Source organism: Amia ocellicauda, unplaced genomic scaffold, assembly GCF_036373705.1.
Source record: "Amia ocellicauda isolate fAmiCal2 unplaced genomic scaffold, fAmiCal2.hap1 HAP1_SCAFFOLD_187, whole genome shotgun sequence".
Lineage (NCBI taxonomy): Eukaryota > Metazoa > Chordata > Actinopteri > Amiiformes > Amiidae > Amia > Amia ocellicauda.
In genome coordinates this window covers 60,902-81,319 of record NW_027102750.1, presented here as the reverse complement: position 1 = coordinate 81,319, position 20,418 = coordinate 60,902, and the positions used below count along the sequence as shown (strand labels likewise).

General features: G+C 42.9%; 6 non-coding genes across 6 annotated transcripts; all 6 read right to left on the bottom strand.

Moving 5' to 3' along the window:
• Positions 1-2,906: 2,906 nt before the first annotated feature.
• Positions 2,907-2,979, bottom strand: trnak-uuu (transfer RNA lysine (anticodon UUU)). Its single transcript has one exon. It is a non-coding gene; the product is annotated as a tRNA-Lys (tRNA).
• A 235-nt stretch (positions 2,980-3,214) lies between these two features.
• On the bottom strand, positions 3,215-3,303 carry trnay-gua (transfer RNA tyrosine (anticodon GUA)). Its single transcript is given in 2 exon segments — positions 3,215-3,250; positions 3,267-3,303. It is a non-coding gene; the product is annotated as a tRNA-Tyr (tRNA).
• Positions 3,304-9,568: 6,265 nt separating this feature from the next.
• On the bottom strand, positions 9,569-9,641 carry trnak-uuu (transfer RNA lysine (anticodon UUU)). Its single transcript has one exon. It is a non-coding gene; the product is annotated as a tRNA-Lys (tRNA).
• Positions 9,642-9,876: 235 nt separating this feature from the next.
• On the bottom strand, positions 9,877-9,965 carry trnay-gua (transfer RNA tyrosine (anticodon GUA)). The gene is given in 2 exon segments: positions 9,877-9,912; positions 9,929-9,965. It is a non-coding gene; the product is annotated as a tRNA-Tyr (tRNA).
• Positions 9,966-18,634: 8,669 nt separating this feature from the next.
• trnak-uuu (transfer RNA lysine (anticodon UUU)) lies at positions 18,635-18,707 on the bottom strand. Its single transcript has one exon. It is a non-coding gene; the product is annotated as a tRNA-Lys (tRNA).
• A 235-nt stretch (positions 18,708-18,942) lies between these two features.
• On the bottom strand, positions 18,943-19,031 carry trnay-gua (transfer RNA tyrosine (anticodon GUA)). The gene is given in 2 exon segments: positions 18,943-18,978; positions 18,995-19,031. It is a non-coding gene; the product is annotated as a tRNA-Tyr (tRNA).
• Between the last annotated feature and the right edge of the window lie 1,387 nt (positions 19,032-20,418).

Sequence of the window (20,418 nt, the reverse complement as noted above, 5' to 3'; positions counted from 1 at the left end):
TAAAGTGACACGTCGTCAACAGCAAAAACATCTCTCAGAGTTCCTGGCTTGACTTGCCTCTGGAAGACAACACTTGCCCAGGCTGGATATTTGCCGAAAGAAGCAAAGAGGACTAGACACCTTGCCTAGACGCAACTGCATATTTCATTGTCACCTGGAAGGCCATCCAGGCTTTTCACCATCATGGCCCTCGGTCAACAAGGCGCCCGAACAGGGACTCGAACCCTGGACCCTCAGATTAAAAGTCTGATGCTCTAACACACAAATCGTTAAACAAAAAAGGTTATAAACACATTAACTACAATACCGGTTAGTAAGACGAAGGTGAGTCTCTCGTTAGTATTGTTAGTCAGACATTAAATAACTACGCAGGTTAGTATTTATGTCAGGTAACTTCTCGTTATATATATATCAGTCTCATTTACGTTTAGGTGCCGAGAAAGATCCTATCGTTACTTGTTACCACAATTTCCCTTAACTGATTATTATTCAATGATCATGGATAGGCAGGGACACCAATTATCTAACGTCTATTGACTTGTGTCAATTTCAGACTAAACAGTTAAACAGGAATGAGAAGATATTTCTCGGGGTTGACAGATTTTATTTCTGAAATTATCAACAAAACAGTTTAATGCAACACACATTTATATTTAAGAAAACTAAATGATATTACACATTCTAGAGTTATGAATCACAGAATAACATTTCTAATTGATTTCTCAAATGTCATGAATCATGAACTCCAAACTGTTAAACTTATCTGAACTTCGTCGCAGAGAGGCCTCTCTGTCTTCGGGCTCAGATCACAGCACACGGCACATGGTCCGTGTGGTTTGGAACAAGGCAGTGCGGTTCGGCTTTGTCCAAGAACTTCCACTCAGTCGATGCAGCTGGAAGTTGGGGTTTCGCGAAATTAGAGTCTTTTCCAAACAGATTTTCCACTGGTTTGAAGGCTCCAAGGTTGTGCACAAAATCTTCTTTGTAAGCAGGGTTCCACCGTAGTTACTTGAAGACAAAGTCTTTGAGGAAAGCAGGGCCCTGTTCGTTCCAAGGGTCAAGTTTCTTAAGACTCAAATAGCTATTTAAATGACTGAACACTTTCATATACATTCGACTTACTCAATTGTCCAGCTGTAAAACTCCACTGATCAGGTGGGCACAGGCGGGCATGCGCAGTCTGTAAAGTTCTTTATTTAATAAAGTCCTTTAAAAGAATTCTTCGTACGGCTCAATCTCCTTCTCCCAGTTTAACTCTTCTGTTGCCGGCAAAGACTTGGTTGGTTTCTGGTTCCGGTTCGGGCAACAGAGCTACTGGTTGAACTGTGGCAGCGAGTTACTGGTTCAGGTGAGAGAGAAAGAGAGAGAGAGAGAAAGAGAGAGAGAGAGAGAGAGAGAGACTGTGCAGTGTTCCTTATAGTCTGTCAGATCAATAGGTGATTGGTTCTTGAGTTCTTGAGATTGGATTTCGGTTTCAGCCCCCAGTGTCCTAATGGAGGGGGGCTTGATTTATGACTGATGTCAATCCATGCCATCTTTTGGAAATGCCGGTTGGCCCGGGTTCGTAGCTCTATGTCGGGATTTCGGCTCTCGTCCACTTCAAAGAGTTTTTATCACCTACAGGCCCCTTTCTCCAGACATCTCATAGCAGGATTCAACCTATTTGGCCTCTTCTCGGTGCCATCCTCCCCAAAACTGTCACTTTGATGCAAACCAGTTCCAAGCTGATGAGCAAAGGAAATCTGATAACTTTGGGGGTGGAGAGGTCTTCTTTAGATCAGTGCTTCAGCTCAGAGCCCAAATGCTCTTATCAAAATACACCCAACATAATGCTACACAGTGGAACTGCAAGGCAATTGATTAAAGGGACATGTGGTGAATTCCTTTTTATCTTTATACTGTTGTTGGATGTCTCCTGTTCCTCTAAGTCTCATTTGGCCTTGGTTTTCCCCCTCTGTGTTGAATAATCGGGCTCTAAATAGCCCCGGCGTTTCTCCTGCAGTTCTTCGTTCTTTCCACTGCTAGCGCTGCCTTTGTGCAGCTTGTTATAGGATATTGTGAACTGAACCTATTTTGCTGTGAATTTATATTTACTGCGAATAGTTTATTGTGGCTGGTCTTGGTCTGTCTGCACTAAATAAATGATATGTATCAAGGGATTATTTAGTTTGTCTGTGTACTTTTTTACTTAACCACTAAGGGCCACTCCTTGCACTTCACACATTTGCCCTTTTAATTACTCCCTTACTGACATACTTTAACATGCAATGTGCGTGTGATAATAGCTTTAGCAGCCTGTTGCCATTCAGGTGAGACAATACCTAGTAAATCCTTTTTTTTTTTTTTCATGTTGGTGCGCCGCGAAGGTTTTTGGTCTCAGCAAAGTGTGCCGTGGCATTACAACGCTTGGGAACCACTGGCTTGGCTTGTTGGGCATCCAGGTATGCACTGAGATTACGATCGGCACGATGATTGTCGTTCTCAGGAGAATTGTGTTTCTTTGCTGATCACGTTCTCTGTCGCTTTTTATACAGTTCTTACAAGTAGCACATTGGGGATGAGGAGCAGAGCATGCTGACACGCATAGCTGTGGACTTCTGCATGGCATGGGGCCACAGGTCATTCCAAGTATTTCAAGACGCCTGCAAATGTGTGGACACGTTGTGTTGGCCCAACCCTCACAGATTGTGCCAAATCAAGTAGAGATGCATGTTGTGCTGTTCTAAAGTGACACGTCGTCAACGGCAAAAACATCTCTCAGAGTTCCTGGCTTGACTTGCCCAGGCTGGATATTTGCCGAAAGAAGCAAAGAGGACTAGACACCTTGCATAGACGCAACTGCATATTTCATTGTCACCTGGAAGGCCATCCAGGCTTTTCACCATCATGGCCCTCGGTCAACAAGGCGCCCGAACAGGGACTCGAACCCTGGACCCTCAGATTAAAAGTCTGATGCTCTACCGGCTGAGCTACCCGGGCTTCAGTGAAGTGCTTCACAATGTGTTGGCTTCATGATTGTTCCAGACCGCTTTCTGGCCGGTTTAGAAAACTGGGCTCAGGGTGAAAAGGGTCACATGCATATGAGATGTTTGGGCAATGCGAGTTCTACACAGCAAATCCGAATTTCCGGTGTTTTCTCCTTGTCCTCATGCAATTCCAATGGCTTGACATTTGGGAGCTCGTCCAAAACCGATGTCAAGCCATAATCACGCCTTCCTTCGAGCCGGAATTGAACCAGCGACCTAAGGATGCCCGCTGTCTGAAACCTACAGTCCTCCGCTCTACCAACTGAGCTATCGAAGGGAAGCTTCTCACCGTCTTCCCCTGGCAGTCTCAGTGGCCGTGCAAAGCCAAGAAGCACCGTGGCTTGGCTCAGTGGTTTTCAACCCGTGTGCCGTGAGGACTACCCAATTGTGTCGTGAGATTTTTATCCCCTGAAAAATATTATGTCATTTTGTTTGGTCAACTTCATAAATCTTGTATCAAATCAAACTTATTCAAATGTGTGAAAATATTACATTTATACATCACCTGTAGAAAGCGTTTCATAACTGAAATGTTGTGTTTGCCGGACTGAACGCACACCTACACTGAGTTGCAGTGCTATCAGTTGTATCGTAAGGTACACTTATAAATTTCAATTTAAGAAGTGAATTTATAGTATCACCTTATCACGAATCCTGGAATCTTGTAGAACTCAATTTCTGTAATAATTGGACACAGACACCAATTCCAAAGATATAAATTGTTAAATTTATTCAAAAACAAAGACTAAATGTAGCACTACACTAATTATACAAAAGGGAAAAGCTAATTAAAATTCAACTCTAGATCAACAAATCAAAGACAAATCACTTCCGTGACCAAATCAAAGACCATGGGATCGCATATGATAACACACAAATCGTTAAACAAAAAAGGTTATAAACACATTAACTACAATACCGGTTAGTAAGACGAAGGTGAGTCTCTCGTTAGTATTGTTAGTCAGACATTAAATAACTACGCAGGTTAGTATTTATGTCAGGTAACTTCTCGTTATATATATATCAGTCTCATTTACGTTTAGGTGCCGAGAAAGATCCTATCGTTACTTGTTACCACAATTTCCCTTAACTGATTATTATTCAATGATCAAGGATAGGCAGGGCCACCAATAATCTAACGTCTATTGACTTGTGTCAATTTCAGACTAAACAGTTAAACAGGAATGAGAAGATATTTCTCGGGGTTGACAGATTTTATTTCTAAAATTATCAACAAAACAGTTTAATGCAACACACATTTATATTTAAGAAAACTAAATGATATTACACATTCTAGAGTTTTGAATCACAGAATAACATTTCTAATTGATTTCTCAAATGTCATGAATCATGAACTCCAAACTGTTAAACTTATCTGAACTTCGTCGCAGAGAGGCCTCTCTGTCTTCGGGCTCAGATCACAGCACACGGCACATGGTCCGTGTGGTTTGGAACAAAGGCAGTGCGGTTCGGCTTTGTCCAAGAACTTCCACTCAGTCGATGCACCTGGAAATTGGGGTTTCGCGAAATTAGAGTCTTTTCCAAACAGATTTTCCACTGGTTTGAAGGCTCCAAGGTTGTGCACAAAATCTTCTTTGTAAGCAGGGTTCCACCGTAGTTACTTGAAGACAAAGTCTTTGAGGAAAGCAGGGCCCTGTTCGTTCCAAGGGTCAAGTTTCTTAAGACTCAAATAGCTATTTAAATGACTGAACACTTTCATATACATTCGACTTACTCAATTGTCCAGCTGTAAAACTCCACTGATCAGGTGGGCACAGGCGGGCATGCGCAGTCTGTAAAGTTCTTTATTTAATAAAGTCCTTTAATAGAATTCTTCGTACGGCTCAATCTCCTTCTCCCAGTTTAACTCTTCTGTTGCCGGCAAAGACTTGGTTGGTTTCTGGTTCCGGTTCGGGCAACAGAGCTACAGGTTGAGCTGTGGCAGCGAGTTACTGGTTCAGGTGAGAGAGAAAGAGAGAGAGAGAGAGAGAGAGAGAGAGAGACTGTGCACTGTTCCTTATAGTCTGTCAGATCAATAGGTGATTGGTTCTTGAGTTCTTGAGATTGGATTTCGGTTTCAGCCCCCAGTGTCATAATGGAGGGGGGCTTGATTTATGACTGATGTCAATCCATGCCATCTTTTGGAAGTGCCGGTTGGCCCGGGTTCGTAGCTCTATGTCGGGATTTCGGCTCTCGTCCACTTCAAAGAGTTTTTATCACCTACAGGCCCCTTTCTCCAGACATCTCATAGCAGGATTCAACCTATTTGGCCTCTTCTCGGTGCCATCCACCCCAAAACTGTCACTTTGATGCAAACCAGTTCCAAGCTGATGAGCAAAGGAAATCTGATAACTTTGGGGGTGGAGAGGTCTTCTTTAGATCAGTGCTTCAGCTCAGAGCCCAAATGCTCTTATCAAAATACACCCAACATAACGCTACACAGTGGAACTGCAAGGCAATTGATTAAAGGGACATGTGGTGAATTCCTTTTTATCTTTATACTGTTGTTGGATGTCTTCTGTTCCTCTAAGTCTCATTTGGCCCTGGTTTTCCCCCTCTGTGTTGAATAATCGGGCTCTAAATAGCCCCGGCGTTTCTCCTGCAGTTCTTCGTTCTTTCCACTGCTAGCGCTGCCTTTGTGCAGCTTGTTATAGGATATTGTGAACTGAACCTATTTTGCTGTGAATTTATATTTACTGCGAATAGTTTATTGTGGCTGGTCTTGGTCTGTCTGCACTAAATAAATGATTTGTATCAAGGGATTATTTAGTTTGTCTGTGTACTTTTTTACCTAACCACTAAGGGCCACTCCTTGCACTTCACACATTTGCCCTTTTAATTACTCCCTTACTGACATACTTTAACATGCAATGTGCGTGTGATAATAGTTTTAGCAGCCTGTTGCCATTCAGGTGAGACAATACCTAGTAAATCCTTTTTTTTTTCTTTCATGTTGGTGCGCCGCAAAGGTTTTTGGTCTCAGCAAAGTGTTCCGTGGCATTACAACGCTTGGGAACCACTGGCTTGGCTTGTTGGGCATCCAGGTATGCACTGAGATTACGATCAGCACGATGATTGTCGTTCTCAGGAGAATTGTGTTTCTTTGCTGATCACGTTCTCTGTCGCTTTTTACACAGTTCTTACAAGTGGCACATTGGGGATGAAGAGCAGAGCATGCTGACACGCATAGCTGTGGACTTCTGCATGGCATGGGGCCACAGGTCATTCCAAGTATTTCAAGACGCCTGCAAATGTGTGGACACGTTGTGTTGGCCCAACCCTCACAGATTGTGCCAAGTCAAGTAGAGATGCATGTTGTGCTGTTCTAAAGTGACACGTCGTCAACGGCAAAAACATCTCTCAGAGTTCCTGGCTTGACTTGCCTCTGGAAGACAACACTTGCCCAGGCTGGATATTTGACGAAAGAAGCAAAGAGGACTAGACACCTTGCCTAGACGCAACTGCATATTTCATTGTCACCTGGAAGGCCATCCAGGCTTTTCACCATCATGGCCCTCGGTCAACAAGGCGCCCGAACAGGGACTCGAACCCTGGACCCTCAGATTAAAAGTCTGATGCTCTAACACACAAATCGTTAAACAAAAAAGGTTATAAACACATTAACTACAATACCGGTTAGTAAGACGAAGGTGAGTCTCTCGTTAGTATTGTTAGTCAGACATTAAATAACTACGCAGGTTAGTATTTATGTCAGGTAACTTCTCGTTATATATATATCAGTCTCATTTACGTTTAGGTGCCGAGAAAGATCCTATCATTACTTGTTACCACAATTTCCCTTAACTGATTATTATTCAATGATCAAGGATAGGCAGGGCCACCAATAATCTAACGTCTATTGACTTGTGTCAATTTCAGACTAAACAGTTAAACAGGAATGAGAAGATATTTCTCGGGGTTGACAGATTTTATTTCTAAAATTATCAACAAAACAGTTTAATGCAACACACATTTATATTTAAGAAAACTAAATGATATTACACATTCTAGAGTTTTGAATCACAGAATAACATTTCTAATTGATTTCTCAAATGTCATGAATCATGAACTCCAAACTGTTAAACTTATCTGAACTTCGTCACAGAGAGGCCTCTCTGTCTTCGGGCTCAGATCACAGCACACGGCATATGGTCCGTGTGGTTTGGAACAAAGGCAGTGCGGTTCGGCTTTGTCCAAGAACTTCCACTCAGTCGATGCACCTGGAAATTGGGGTTTCGCGAAATTAGAGTCTTTTCCAAACAGATTTTCCACTGGTTTGAAGGCTCCAAGGTTGTGCACAAAATCTTCTTTGTAAGCAGGGTTCCACCGTAGTTACTTGAAGACAAAGTCTTTGAGGAAAGCAGGGCCCTGTTCGTTCCAAGGGTCAAGTTTCTTAAGACTCAAATAGCTATTTAAATGACTGAACACTTTCATATACATTCGACTTACTCAATTGTCCAGCTGTAAAACTCCACTGATCAGGTGGGCACAGGCGGGCATGCGCAGTCTGTAAAGTTCTTTCTTTAATATAGTCCTTTAATAGAATTCTCCGTACGGCTCAATCTACTTCTCCCAGTTTAACTCTTCTGTTGCCGGCAAAGACTTGGTTGGTTTCTGGTTCCGGTTCGGGCAACAGAGCTACAGGTTGAGCTGTGGCAGCGAGTTACTGGTTCAGGTGAGAGAGAAAGAGAGAGAGAGAGAGAGAGACTGTGCACTGTTCCTTATAGTCTGTCAGATCAATAGGTGATTGGTTCTTGAGTTCTTGAGATTGGATTTCGGTTTCAGCCCCCAGTGTCCTAATGGAGGGGGGCTTGATTTATGACTGATGTCAATCCATGCCATCTTTTGGAAATGCCGGTTGGCCCGGGTTCGTAGCTCTATGTCGGGATTTCGGCTCTCGTCCACTTCAAAGAGTTTTTATCACCTACAGGCCCCTTTCTCCAGACATCTCATAGCAGGATTCAACCTATTTGGCCTCTTCTCGGTGCCATCCTCCCCAAAACTGTCACTTTGATGCAAACCAGTTCCAAGCTGATGAGCAAAGGAAATCTGATAACTTTGGGGGTGGAGAGGTCTTCTTTAGATCAGTGCTTCAGCTCAGAGCCCAAATGCTCTTATCAAAATACACCCAACATAACGCTACACAGTGGAACTGCAAGGCAATTGATTAAAGGGACATGTGGTGAATTCCTTTTCATCTTTATACTGTTGTTGGATGTCTCCTGTTCCTCTAAGTCTCATTTGGCTTTGGTTTCCCCCCTCTGTGTTGAATAATCGGGCTCTAAATAGCCCCGGCGTTTCTTCTGCAGTTCTTCGTTCTTTCCACTGCTAGCGCTGCCTTTGTGAAGGCAGATGGTGCTTGTGAGAAGTCAACAGCATGTCCACCGAAAAGGGTGTCTGACTCCTGGTTTTGGATCCGGAAGGGTTGATAACAGACCGAAATGGTTACAATATGATACTGCTTAGATTAACTGTGGATATGTATTGTGATCGTGCTCGGCTCAGGTGTGCGTTCAGTCTGCACACAAAACATTTCGGTCGCGAAACGTCTAATCAAATCGAATAAAATGGCGGGGATAGCATGTTTGATCCGTGTGCTATTGTTTTTCAACAATTGTAATGCCCTTTGTAACGTTTAACTACTTCGTTAAATACAGCTTGTTATAGGATATTGTGAACTGAACCTATTTTGCTGTGAATTTATATTTACTGCGAATAGTTTATTGTGGCTGGTCTTGGTCTGTCTGCACTAAATAAATGATTTGTATCAAGGGATTATTTAGTTTGTCTGTGTACTTTTTTACCTAACCACTAAGGGCCACTCCTTGCACTTCACACATTTGCCCTTTTAATTACTCCCTTACTGACATACTTTAACATGCAATGTGCGTGTGATAATAGTTTTAGCAGCCTGTTGCCATTCAGGTGAGACAATACCTAGTAAATCCTTTTTTTTTTTTTTCATGTTGGTGCGCCGCGAAGGTTTTTGGTCTCAGCAAAGTGTGCCGTGGCATTACAACGCTTGGGAACCACTGGCTTGGCTTGTTGGGCATCCAGGTATGCACTGAGATTACGATCGGCACGATGATTGTCGTTCTCAGGAGAATTGTGTTTCTTTGCTGATCATGTTCTCTGTCGCTTTTTACAAAGTTCTTACAAGTGGCACATTGGGGATGAGGAGCAGAGCATGCTGACACGCATAGCTGTGGACTTCTGCATGGCATGGGGCCACAGGTCATTCCAAGTATTTCAAGACGCCTGCAAATGTGTGGACACGTTGTGTTGGCCCAACCCTCACAGATTGTGCCAAGTCAAGTAGAGATGCATGTTGTGCTGTTCTAAAGTGACACGTCGTCAACGGCAAAAACATCTCTCAGAGTTCCTGGCTTGACTTGCCTCTGGAAGACAACACTTGCCCAGGCTGGATATTTGCAGAAAGAAGCAAAGAGGACTAGACACCTTGCCTAGACACAACTGCATATTTCATTGTCACCTGGAAGGCCATCCAGGCTTTTCACCATCATGGCCCTCGGTCAACAAGGCACCCGAACAGGGACTCGAACCCTGGACCCTCAGATTAAAAGTCTGATGCTCTACCGGCTGAGCTACCCGGGCTTCAGTGAAGTGCTTCACAATGTGTTGGCTTCATGATTGTTCCAGACCGCTTTCTGGCCGGTTTAGAAAACTGGGCTCAGGGTGAAAAGGGCCACATGCATATGAGATGTTTGGGCAATGCGAGTTCTCCACAGCAAATCCGAATTTCCGGTGTTTTCTCCTTGTCCTCATGCAATTCCAATGGCTTGACATTTGGGAGCTCGTCCAAAACCGATGTCAAACCATAATCACGCCTTCCTTCGAGCCGGAATTGAACCAGCGACCTAAGGATGCCCGCTGTCTGAAACCTACAGTCCTCCGCTCTACCAACTGAGCTATCGAAGCGAAGATTCTCACCGTCTTCCCCTGGCAGTCTCAGTGGCCGTGCAAAGCCAAGAAGCACCGTGGCTTGGCTCAGTGGTTTTCAACCCGTGTGCCGTGAGGACTACCCAATTGTGTCGTGAGATTTTTATCCCCTGAAAAATATTATGTCATTTTGTTTGGTCAACTTCATAAATCTTGTATCAAATCAAACTTATTCAAATGTGTGAAAATATTACATTTATACATCACCTGTAGAAAGCGTTTCATAACTGAAATGTTGTGTTTGCCGGACTGAACGCACACCTACACTGAGTTGCAGTGCTATCAGTTGTATCGTAAGGTACACTTATAAATTTCAATTTAAGAAGTGAATTTATAGTATCACCTTATCACGAATCCTGGAATCTTGTAGAACTCAATTTCTGTAATAATTGGACACAGACACCAATTCCAAAGATATAAATTGTTAAATTTATTCAAAAACAAAGACTAAATGTAGCACTACACTAATTATACAAAAGGGAAAAGCTAATTAAAATTCAACTCTAGATCAACAAATCAAAGACAAATCACTTCCGTGACCAAATCAAAGACCATGGGATCGCATATGATAACACACAAATCGTTAAACAAAAAAGGTTATAAACACATTAACTACAATACCGGTTAGTAAGACGAAGGTGAGTCTCTCGTTAGTATTGTTAGTCAGACATTAAATAACTACGCAGGTTAGTATTTATGTCAGGTAACTTCTCGTTATATATATATCAGTCTCATTTACGTTTAGGTGCCGAGAAAGATCCTATCGTTACTTGTTACCACAATTTCCCTTAACTGATTATTATTCAATGATCAAGGATAGGCAGGGCCACCAATAATCTAACGTCTATTGACTTGTGTCAATTTCATACTAAACAGTTAAACAGGAATGAGAACATATTTCTCGGGGTTGACAGATTTTATTTCTAAAATTATCAACAAAACAGTTTAATGCAACACACATTTATATTTAAGAAAACTAAATGATATTACACATTCTAGAGTTATGAATCACAGAATAACATTTCTAATTGATTTCTCAAATGTCATGAATCATGAACTCCAAACTGTTAAACTTATCTGAACTTCGTCGCAGAGAGGCCTCTCTGTCTTCGGGCTCAGATCACAGCACACGGCACATGGTCCGTGTGGTTTGGAACAAAGGCAGTGCGGTTCGGCTTTGTCCAAGAACTTCCACTCAGTCGATGCAGCTGGAAGTTGGGGTTTCGCGAAATTAGAGTCTTTTCCAAACAGATTTTCCACTGGTTTGAAGGCTCCAAGGTTGTGCACAAAATCTTCTTTATAAGCAGGGTTCCACCGTAGTTACTTGAAGACAAAGTCTTTGAGGAAAGCAGGGCCCTGTTCGTTCCAAGGGTCAAGTTTCTTAAGACTCAAATAGCTATTTAAATGACTGAACACTTTCATATACATTCGACTTACTCAATTGTCCAGCTGTAAAACTCCACTGATCAGGTGGGCACAGGCGGGCATGCGCAGTCTGTAAAGTTCTTTATTTAATAAAGTCCTTTAAAAGAATTCTTCGTACGGCTCAATCTCCTTCTCCCAGTTTAACTCTTCTGTTGCCGGCAAAGACTTGGTTGGTTTCTGGTTCCGGTTCGGGCAACAGAGCTACAGGTTGAGCTGTGGCAGCGAGTTACTGGTTCAGGTGAGAGAGAAAGAGAGAGAGAGAGAAAGAGAGAGAGAGAGAGAGAGACTGTGCACTGTTCCTTATAGTCTGTCAGATCAATAGGTGATTGGTTCTTGAGTTCTTGAGATTGGATTTCGGTTTCAGCCCCCAGTGTCCTAATGGAGGGGGGCTTGATTTATGACTGATGTCAATCCATGCCATCTTTTGGAAATGCCGGTTGGCCCGGGTTCGTAGCTCTATGTCGGGATTTCGGCTCTCGTCCACTTCAAAGAGTTTTTATCACCTACAGGCCCCTTTCTCCAGACATCTCATAGCAGGATTCAACCTATTTGGCCTCTTCTCGGTGCCATCCTCCCCAAAACTGTCACTTTGATGCAAACCAGTTCCAAGCTGATGAGCAAAGGAAATCTGATAACTTTGGGGGTGGAGAGGTCTTCTTTAGATCAGTGCTTCAGCTCAGAGCCCAAATGCTCTTATCAAAATACACCCAACATAACGCTACACAGTGGAACTGCAAGGCAATTGATTAAAGGGACATGTGGTGAATTCCTTTTTATCTTTATACTGTTGTTGGATGTCTCCTGTTCCTCTAAGTCTCATTTGGCCTTGGTTTTCCCCCTCTGTGTTGAATAATCGGGCTCTAAATAGCCCCGGCGTTTCTCCTGCAGTTCTTCGTTCTTTCCACTGCTAGCGCTGCCTTTGTGCAGCTTGTTATAGGATATTGTGAACTGAACCTATTTTGCTGTGAATTTATATTTACTGCGAATAGTTTATTGTGGCTGGTCTTGGTCTGTCTGCACTAAATAAATGATTTGTATCAAGGGATTATTTAGTTTGTCTGTGTACTTTTTTACCTAACCACTAAGGGCCACTCCTTGCACTTCACACATTTGCCCTTTTAATTACTCCCTTACTGACATACTTTAACATGCAATGTGCGTGTGATAATAGTTTTAGCAGCCTGTTGCCATTCAGGTGAGACAATACCTAGTAAATCCTTTTTTTTTTTTTTCATGTTGGTGCGCCGCGAAGGTTTTTGGTCTCAGCAAAGTGTGCCGTGGCATTACAACGCTTGGGAACCACTGGCTTGGCTTGTTGGGCATCCAGGTATGCACTGAGATTACGATCGGCACGATGATTGTCGTTCTCAGGAGAATTGTGTTTCTTTGCTGATCACGTTCTCTGTCGCTTTTTACACAGTTCTTACAAGTGGCACATTGGGGATGAAGAGCAGAGCATGCTGACACGCATAGCTGTGGACTTCTGCATGGCATGGGGCCACAGGTCATTCCAAGTATTTCAAGACGCCTGCAAATGTGTGGACACGTTGTGTTGGCCCAACCCTCACAGATTGTGCCAAGTCAAGTAGAGATGCATGTTGTGCTGTTCTAAAGTGACACGTCGTCAACGGCAAAAACATCTCTCAGAGTTCCTGGCTTGACTTGCCTCTGGAAGACAACACTTGCCCAGGCTGGATATTTGCCGAAAGAAGCAAAGAGGACTAGACACCTTGCCTAGACGCAACTGCATATTTCATTGTCACCTGGAAGGCCATCCAGGCTTTTCACCATCATGGCCCTCGGTCAACAAGGCGCCCGAACAGGGACTCGAACCCTGGACCCTCAGATTAAAAGTCTGATGCTCTAACACACAAATCGTTAAACAAAAAAGGTTATAAACACATTAACTACAATACCGGTTAGTAAGACGAAGGTGAGTCTCTCGTTAGTATTGTTAGTCAGACATTAAATAACTACGCAGGTTAGTATTTATGTCAGGTAACTTCTCGTTATATATATATCAGTCTCATTTACGTTTAGGTGCCGAGAAAGATCCTATCGTTACTTGTTACCACAATTTCCCTTAACTGATTATTATTCAATGATCAAGGATAGGCAGGGCCACCAATAATCTAACGTCTATTGACTTGTGTCAATTTCATACTAAACAGTTAAACAGGAATGAGAACATATTTCTCGGGGTTGACAGATTTTATTTCTAAAATTATCAACAAAACAGTTTAATGCAACACACATTTATATTTAAGAAAACTAAATGATATTACACATTCTAGAGTTATGAATCACAGAATAACATTTCTAAATGATTTCTCAAATGTCATGAATCATGAACTCCAAACTGTTAAACTTATCTGAACTTCGTCGCAGAGAGGCCTCTCTGTCTTCGGGCTCAGATCACAGCACACGGCACATGGTCCGTGTGGTTTGGAACAAAGGCAGTGCGGTTCGGCTTTGTCCAAGAACTTCCACTCAGTCGATGCAGCTGGAAGTTGGGGTTTCGCGAAATTAGAGTCTTTTCCAAACAGATTTTCCACTGGTTTGAAGGCTCCAAGGTTGTGCACAAAATCTTCTTTGTAAGCAGGGTTCCACCGTAGTTACTTGAAGACAAAGTCTTTGAGGAAAGCAGGGCCCTGTTCGTTCCAAGGGTCAAGTTTCTTAAGACTCAAATAGCTATTTAAATGACTGAACACTTTCATATACATTCGACTTACTCAATTGTCCAGCTGTAAAACTCCACTGATCAGGTGGGCACAGGCGGGCATGCGCAGTCTGTAAAGTTCTTTCTTTAATATAGTCCTTTAATAGAATTCTTCGTACGGCTCAATCTCCTTCTCCCAGTTTAACTCTTCTGTTGCCGGCAAAGACTTGGTTGGTTTCTGGTTCCGGTTCGGGCAACAGAGCTACAGGTTGAGCTGTGGCAGCGAATTACTGGTTCAGGTGAGAGAGAAAGAGAGAGAGAGAGAGAGAGAGACTGTGCACTGTTCCTTATAGTCTGTCAGATCAATAGGTGATTGGTTCTTGAGTTCTTGAGATTGGATTTCGGTTTCAGCCCCCAGTGTCCTAATGGAGGGGGGCTTGATTTATGACTGATGTCAATCCATGCCATCTTTTGGAAATGCCGGTTGGCCCGGGTTCGTAGCTCTATGTCGGGATTTCGGCTCTCGTCCACTTCAAAGAGTTTTTGTCACCTACAGGCCCCTTTCTCCAGACATCTCATAGCAGGATTCAACCTATTTGGCCTCTTCTCGGTGCCATCCTCCCCAAAACTGTCACTTTGATGCAAACCAGTTCCAAGCTGATGAGCAAAGGAAATCTGATAACTTTGGGGGTGGAGAGGTCTTCTTTAGATCAGTGCTTCAGCTCAGAGCCCAAATGCTCTTATCAAAATACACCCAACATAACGCTACACAGTGGAACTGCAAGGCAATTGATTAAAGGGACATGTGGTGAATTCCTTTTTATCTTTATACTGTTGTTGGATGTCTCCTGTTCCTCTAAGTCTCATTTGGCCTTGGTTTTCCCCCTCTGTGTTGAATAATCGGGCTCTAAATAGCCCCGGCGTTTCTCCTGCAGTTCTTCGTTCTTTCCACTGCTAGCGCTGCCTTTGTGCAGCTTGTTATAGGATATTGTGAACTGAACCTATTTTGCTGTGAATTTATATGTACTGCGAATAGTTTATTGTGGCTGGTCTTGGTCTGTCTGCACTAAATAAATGATTTGTATCAAGGGATTATTTAGTTTGTCTGTGTACTTTTTTACCTAACCACTAAGGGCCACTCCTTGCACTTCACACATTTGCCCTTTTAATTACTCCCTTACTGACATACTTTAACATGCAATGTGCGTGTGATAATAGTTTTAGCAGCCTGTTGCCATTCAGGTGAGACAATACCTAGTAAATCCTTTTTTTTTTTTTTCATGTTGGTGCGCCGCGAAGGTTTTTGGTCTCAGGAAAGTGTGCCGTGGCATTACAACGCTTGGGAACCACTGGCTTGGCTTGTTGGGCATCCAGGTATGCACTGAGATTACGATCGGCACGATGATTGTCGTTCTCAGGAGAATTGTGTTTCTTTGCTGATCACGTTCTCTGTCGCTTTTTACACAGTTCTTACAAGTGGCACATTGGGGATGAAGAGCAGAGCATGCTGACACGCATAGCTGTGGACTTCTGCATGGCATGGGGCCACAGGTCATTCCAAGTATTTCAAGACGCCTGCAAATGTGTGGACACGTTGTGTTGGCCCAACCCTCACAGATTGTGCCAAGTCAAGTAGAGATGCATGTTGTGCTGTTCTAAAGTGACACGTCGTCAACGGCAAAAACATCTCTCAGAGTTCCTGGCTTGACTTGCCTCTGGAAGACAACACTTGCCCAGGCTGGATATTTGCCGAAAGAAGCAAAGAGGACTAGACACCTTGCCTAGACGCAACTGCATATTTCATTGTCACCTGGAAGGCCATCCAGGCTTTTCACCATCATGGCCCTCGGTCAACAAGGCGCCCGAACAGGGACTCGAACCCTGGACCCTCAGATTAAAAGTCTGATGCTCTAACACACAAATCGTTAAACAAAAAAGGTTATAAACACATTAACTACAATACCGGTTAGTAAGACGAAGGTGAGTCTCTCGTTAGTATTGTTAGTCAGACATTAAATAACTACGCAGGTTAGTATTTATGTCAGGTAACTTCTCGTTATATATATATCAGTCTCATTTACGTTTAGGTGCCGAGAAAGATCCTATCGTTACTTGTTACCACAATTTCCCTTAACTGATTATTATTCAATGATCAAGGATAGGCAGGGCCACCAATAATCTAACGTCTATTGACTTGTGTCAATTTCAGACTAAACAGTTAAACAGGAATGAGAAGATATTTCTCGGGGTTGACAGATTTTATTTCTAAAATTATCAACAAAACAGTTTAATGCAACACACATTTATATTTAAGAAAACTAAATGATATTACACATTCTAGAGTTATGAATCACAGAATAACATTTCTAATTGATTTCTCAAATGTCATGAATCATGAACTCCAAACTGTTAAACTTATCTGAACTTCGTCGCAGAGAGGCCTCTCTGTCTTCGGGCTCAGATCACAGCACACGGCACATGGTCCGTGTGGTTTGGAACAAAGGCAGTGCGGTTCGGCTTTGTCCAAGAACTTCCACTCAGTCGATGCAGATGGAAGTTGGGGTTTCGCGAAATTAGAGTCTTTTCCAAACAGATTTTCCACTGGTTTGAAGGCTCCAAGGTTGTGCACAAAATCTTCTTTGTAAGCAGGGTTCCACCGTAGTTACTTGAAGACAAAGTCTTTGAGGAAAGCAGGGCCCTGTTCGTTCCAAGGGTCAAGTTTCTTAAGACTCAAATAGCTATTTAAATGACTGAACACTTTCATATACATTCGACTTACTCAATTGTCCAGCTGTAAAACTCCACTGATCAGGTGGGCACAGGCGGGCATGCGCAGTCTGTAAAGTTCTTTATTTAATAAAGTCCTTTAAAAGAATTCTTCGTACGGCTCAATCTCCTTCTCCCAGTTTAACTCTTCTGTTGCCGGCAAAGACTTGGTTGGTTTCTGGTTCCGGTTCGGGCAACAGAGCTACAGGTTGAGCTGTGGCAGCGAGTTACTGGTTCAGGTGAGAGAGAAAGAGAGAGAGAGAGAAAGAGAGAGAGAGAGAGAGAGAGAGACTGTGCACTGTTCCTTATAGTCTGTCAGATCATTAGGTGATTGGTTCTTGAGTTCTTGAGATTGGATTTCGGTTTCAGCCCCCAGTGTCCTAATGGGGGGGGGCTTGATTTATGACTGATGTCAATCCATGCCATCTTTTGGAAATGCCGGTTGGCCCGGGTTCGTAGCTCTATGTCGGGATTTCGGCTCTCGTCCACTTCAAAGAGTTTTTATCACCTACAGGCCCCTTTCTCCAGACATCTCATAGCAGGATTCAACCTATTTGGCCTCTTCTCGGTGCCATCCTCCCCAAAACTGTCACTTTGATGCAAACCAGTTCCAAGCTGATGAGCAAAGGAAATCTGATAACTTTGGGGGTGGAGAGGTCTTCTTTAGATCAGTGCTTCAGCTCAGAGCCCAAATGCTCTTATCAAAATACACCCAACATAACGCTACACAGTGGAACTGCAAGGCAATTGATTAAAGGGACATGTGGTGAATTCCTTTTTATCTCTATACTGTTGTTGGATGTCTCCTCTTCCTCTAAGTCTCATTTGGCCTTGGTTTTCCCCCTCTGTGTTGAATAATCGGGCTCTAAATAGCCCCGGCGTTTCTCCTGCAGTTCTTCGTTCTTTCCACTGCTAGCGATGCCTTTGTGCAGCTTGTTATAGGATATTGTGAACTGAACCTATTTTGCTGTGAATTTATATTTACTGCGAATAGTTTATTGTGGCTGGTCTTGGTCTGTCTGCACTAAATAAATGATTTGTATCAAGGGATTATTTAGTTTGTCTGTGTACTTTTTTACCTAACCACTAAGGGCCACTCCTTGCACTTCACACATTTGCCCTTTTAATTACTCCCTTACTGACATACTTTAACATGCAATGTGCGTGTGATAATAGTTTTAGCAGCCTGTTGCCATTCAGGTGAGACAATACCTAGTAAATCCTTTTTTTTTTTTTTCATGTTGGTGCGCCGCGAAGGTTTTTGGTCTCAGCAAAGTGTGCCGTGGCATTACAACGCTTGGGAACCACTGGCTTGGCTTGTTGGGCATCCAGGTATGCACTGAGATTACGATCGGCACGATGATTGTCGTTCTCAGGAGAATTGTGTTTCTTTGCTGATCATGTTCTCTGTCGCTTTTTACAAAGTTCTTACAAGTGGCACATTGGGGATGAGGCATAGCTGTGGACTTCTGCATGGCATGGGGCCACAGGTCATTCCAAGTATTTCAAGACGCCTGCAAATGTGTGGACACGTTGTGTTGGCCCAACCCTCACAGATTGTGCCAAGTCAAGTAGAGATGCATGTTGTGCTGTTCTAAAGTGACACGTCGTCAACGGCAAAAACATCTCTCAGAGTTCCTGGCTTGACTTGCCTCTGGAAGACAACACTTGCCCAGGCTGGATATTTGCCGAAAGAAGCAAAGAGGACTAGACACCTTGCCTAGACGCAACTGCATATTTCATTGTCACCTGGAAGGCCATCCAGGCTTTTCACCATCATGGCCCTCGGTCAACAAGGCGCCCGAACAGGGACTCGAACCCTGGACCCTCAGATTAAAAGTCTGATGCTCTACCGGCTGAGCTACCCGGGCTTCAGTGAAGTGCTTCACAATGTGTTGGCTTCATGATTGTTCCAGACCGCTTTCTGGCCTGTTTAGAAAACTGGGTTCAGGGTGAAAAGGGTCACATGCATATGAGATGTTTGGGCAATGCGAGTTCTCCACAGCAAATCCGAATTTCCGGTGTTTTCTCCTTGTCCTCATGCAATTCCAATGGCTTGACATTTGGGAGCTCGTCCAAAACCGATGTCAAACCATAATCACGCCTTCCTTCGAGCCGGAATTGAACCAGCGACCTAAGGATGCCCGCTGCCTGAAACCTACAGTCCTCCGCTCTACCAATTGAGCTATCGAAGGGAAGCTTCTCACCGTCTTCCCCTGGCAGTCTCAGTGGCCGTGCAAAGCCAAGAAGCACCGTGGCTTGGCTCAGTGGTTTTCAACCCGTGTGCCGTGAGGACTACCCAATTGTGTCGTGAGATTTTTATCCCCTGAAAAATATTATGTCATTTTGTTTGGTCAACTTCATAAATCTTGTATCAAATCAAACTTATTCAAATGTGTGAAAATATTACATTTATACATCACCTGTAGAAAGCGTTTCATAACTGAAATGTTGTGTTTGCCGGACTGAACGCACACCTACACTGAGTTGCAGTGCTATCAGTTGTATCGTAAGGTACACTTATAAATTTCAATTTAAGAAGTGAATTTATAGTATCACCTTATCACGAATCCTGGAATCTTGTAGAACTCAATTTCTGTAATAATTGGACACAGACACCAATTCCAAAGATATAAATTGTTAAATTTATTCAAAAACAAAGACTAAATGTAGCACTACACTAATTATACAAAAGGGAAAAGCTAATCAAAATTCAACTCTAGATCAACAAATCAAAGACAAATCACTTCCGTGACCAAATCAAAGACCATGGGATCGCATATGATAACACACAAATCGTTAAACAAAAAAGGTTATAAACACATTAACTACAATACCGGTTAGTAAGACGAAGGTGAGTCTCTCGTTAGTATTGTTAGTCAGACATTAAATAACTACGCAGGTTAGTATTTATGTCAGGTAACTTCTCGTTATATATATATCAGTCTCATTTACGTTTAGGTGCCGAGAAAGATCCTATCGTTACTTGTTACCACAATTTCCCTTAACTGATTATTATTCAATGATCAAGGATAGGCAGGGCCACCAATAATCTAACGTCTATTGACTTGTGTCAATTTCAGACTAAACAGTTAAACAGGAATGAGAAGATATTTCTCGGGGTTGACAGATTTTATTTCTAAAATTATCAACAAAACAGTTTAATGCAACACACATTTATATTTAAGAAAACTAAATGATATTACACATTCTAGAGTTATGAATCACAGAATAACATTTCTAATTGATTTCTCAAATGTCATGAATCATGAACTCCAAACTGTTAAACTTATCTGAACTTCGTCGCAGAGAGGCCTCTCTGTCTTCGGGCTCAGATCACAGCACACGGCACATGGTCCGTGTGGTTTGGAACAAAGGCAGTGCGGTTCGGCTTTGTCCAAGAACTTCCACTCAGTCGATGCACCTGGAAGTTGGGGTTTCGCGAAATTAGAGTCTTTTCCAAACAGATTTTCCACTGGTTTGAAGGCTCCAAGGTTGTGCACAAAATCTTCTTTGTAAGCAGGGTTCCACCGTAGTTACTTGAAGACAAAGTCTTTGAGGAAAGCAGGGCCCTGTTCGTTC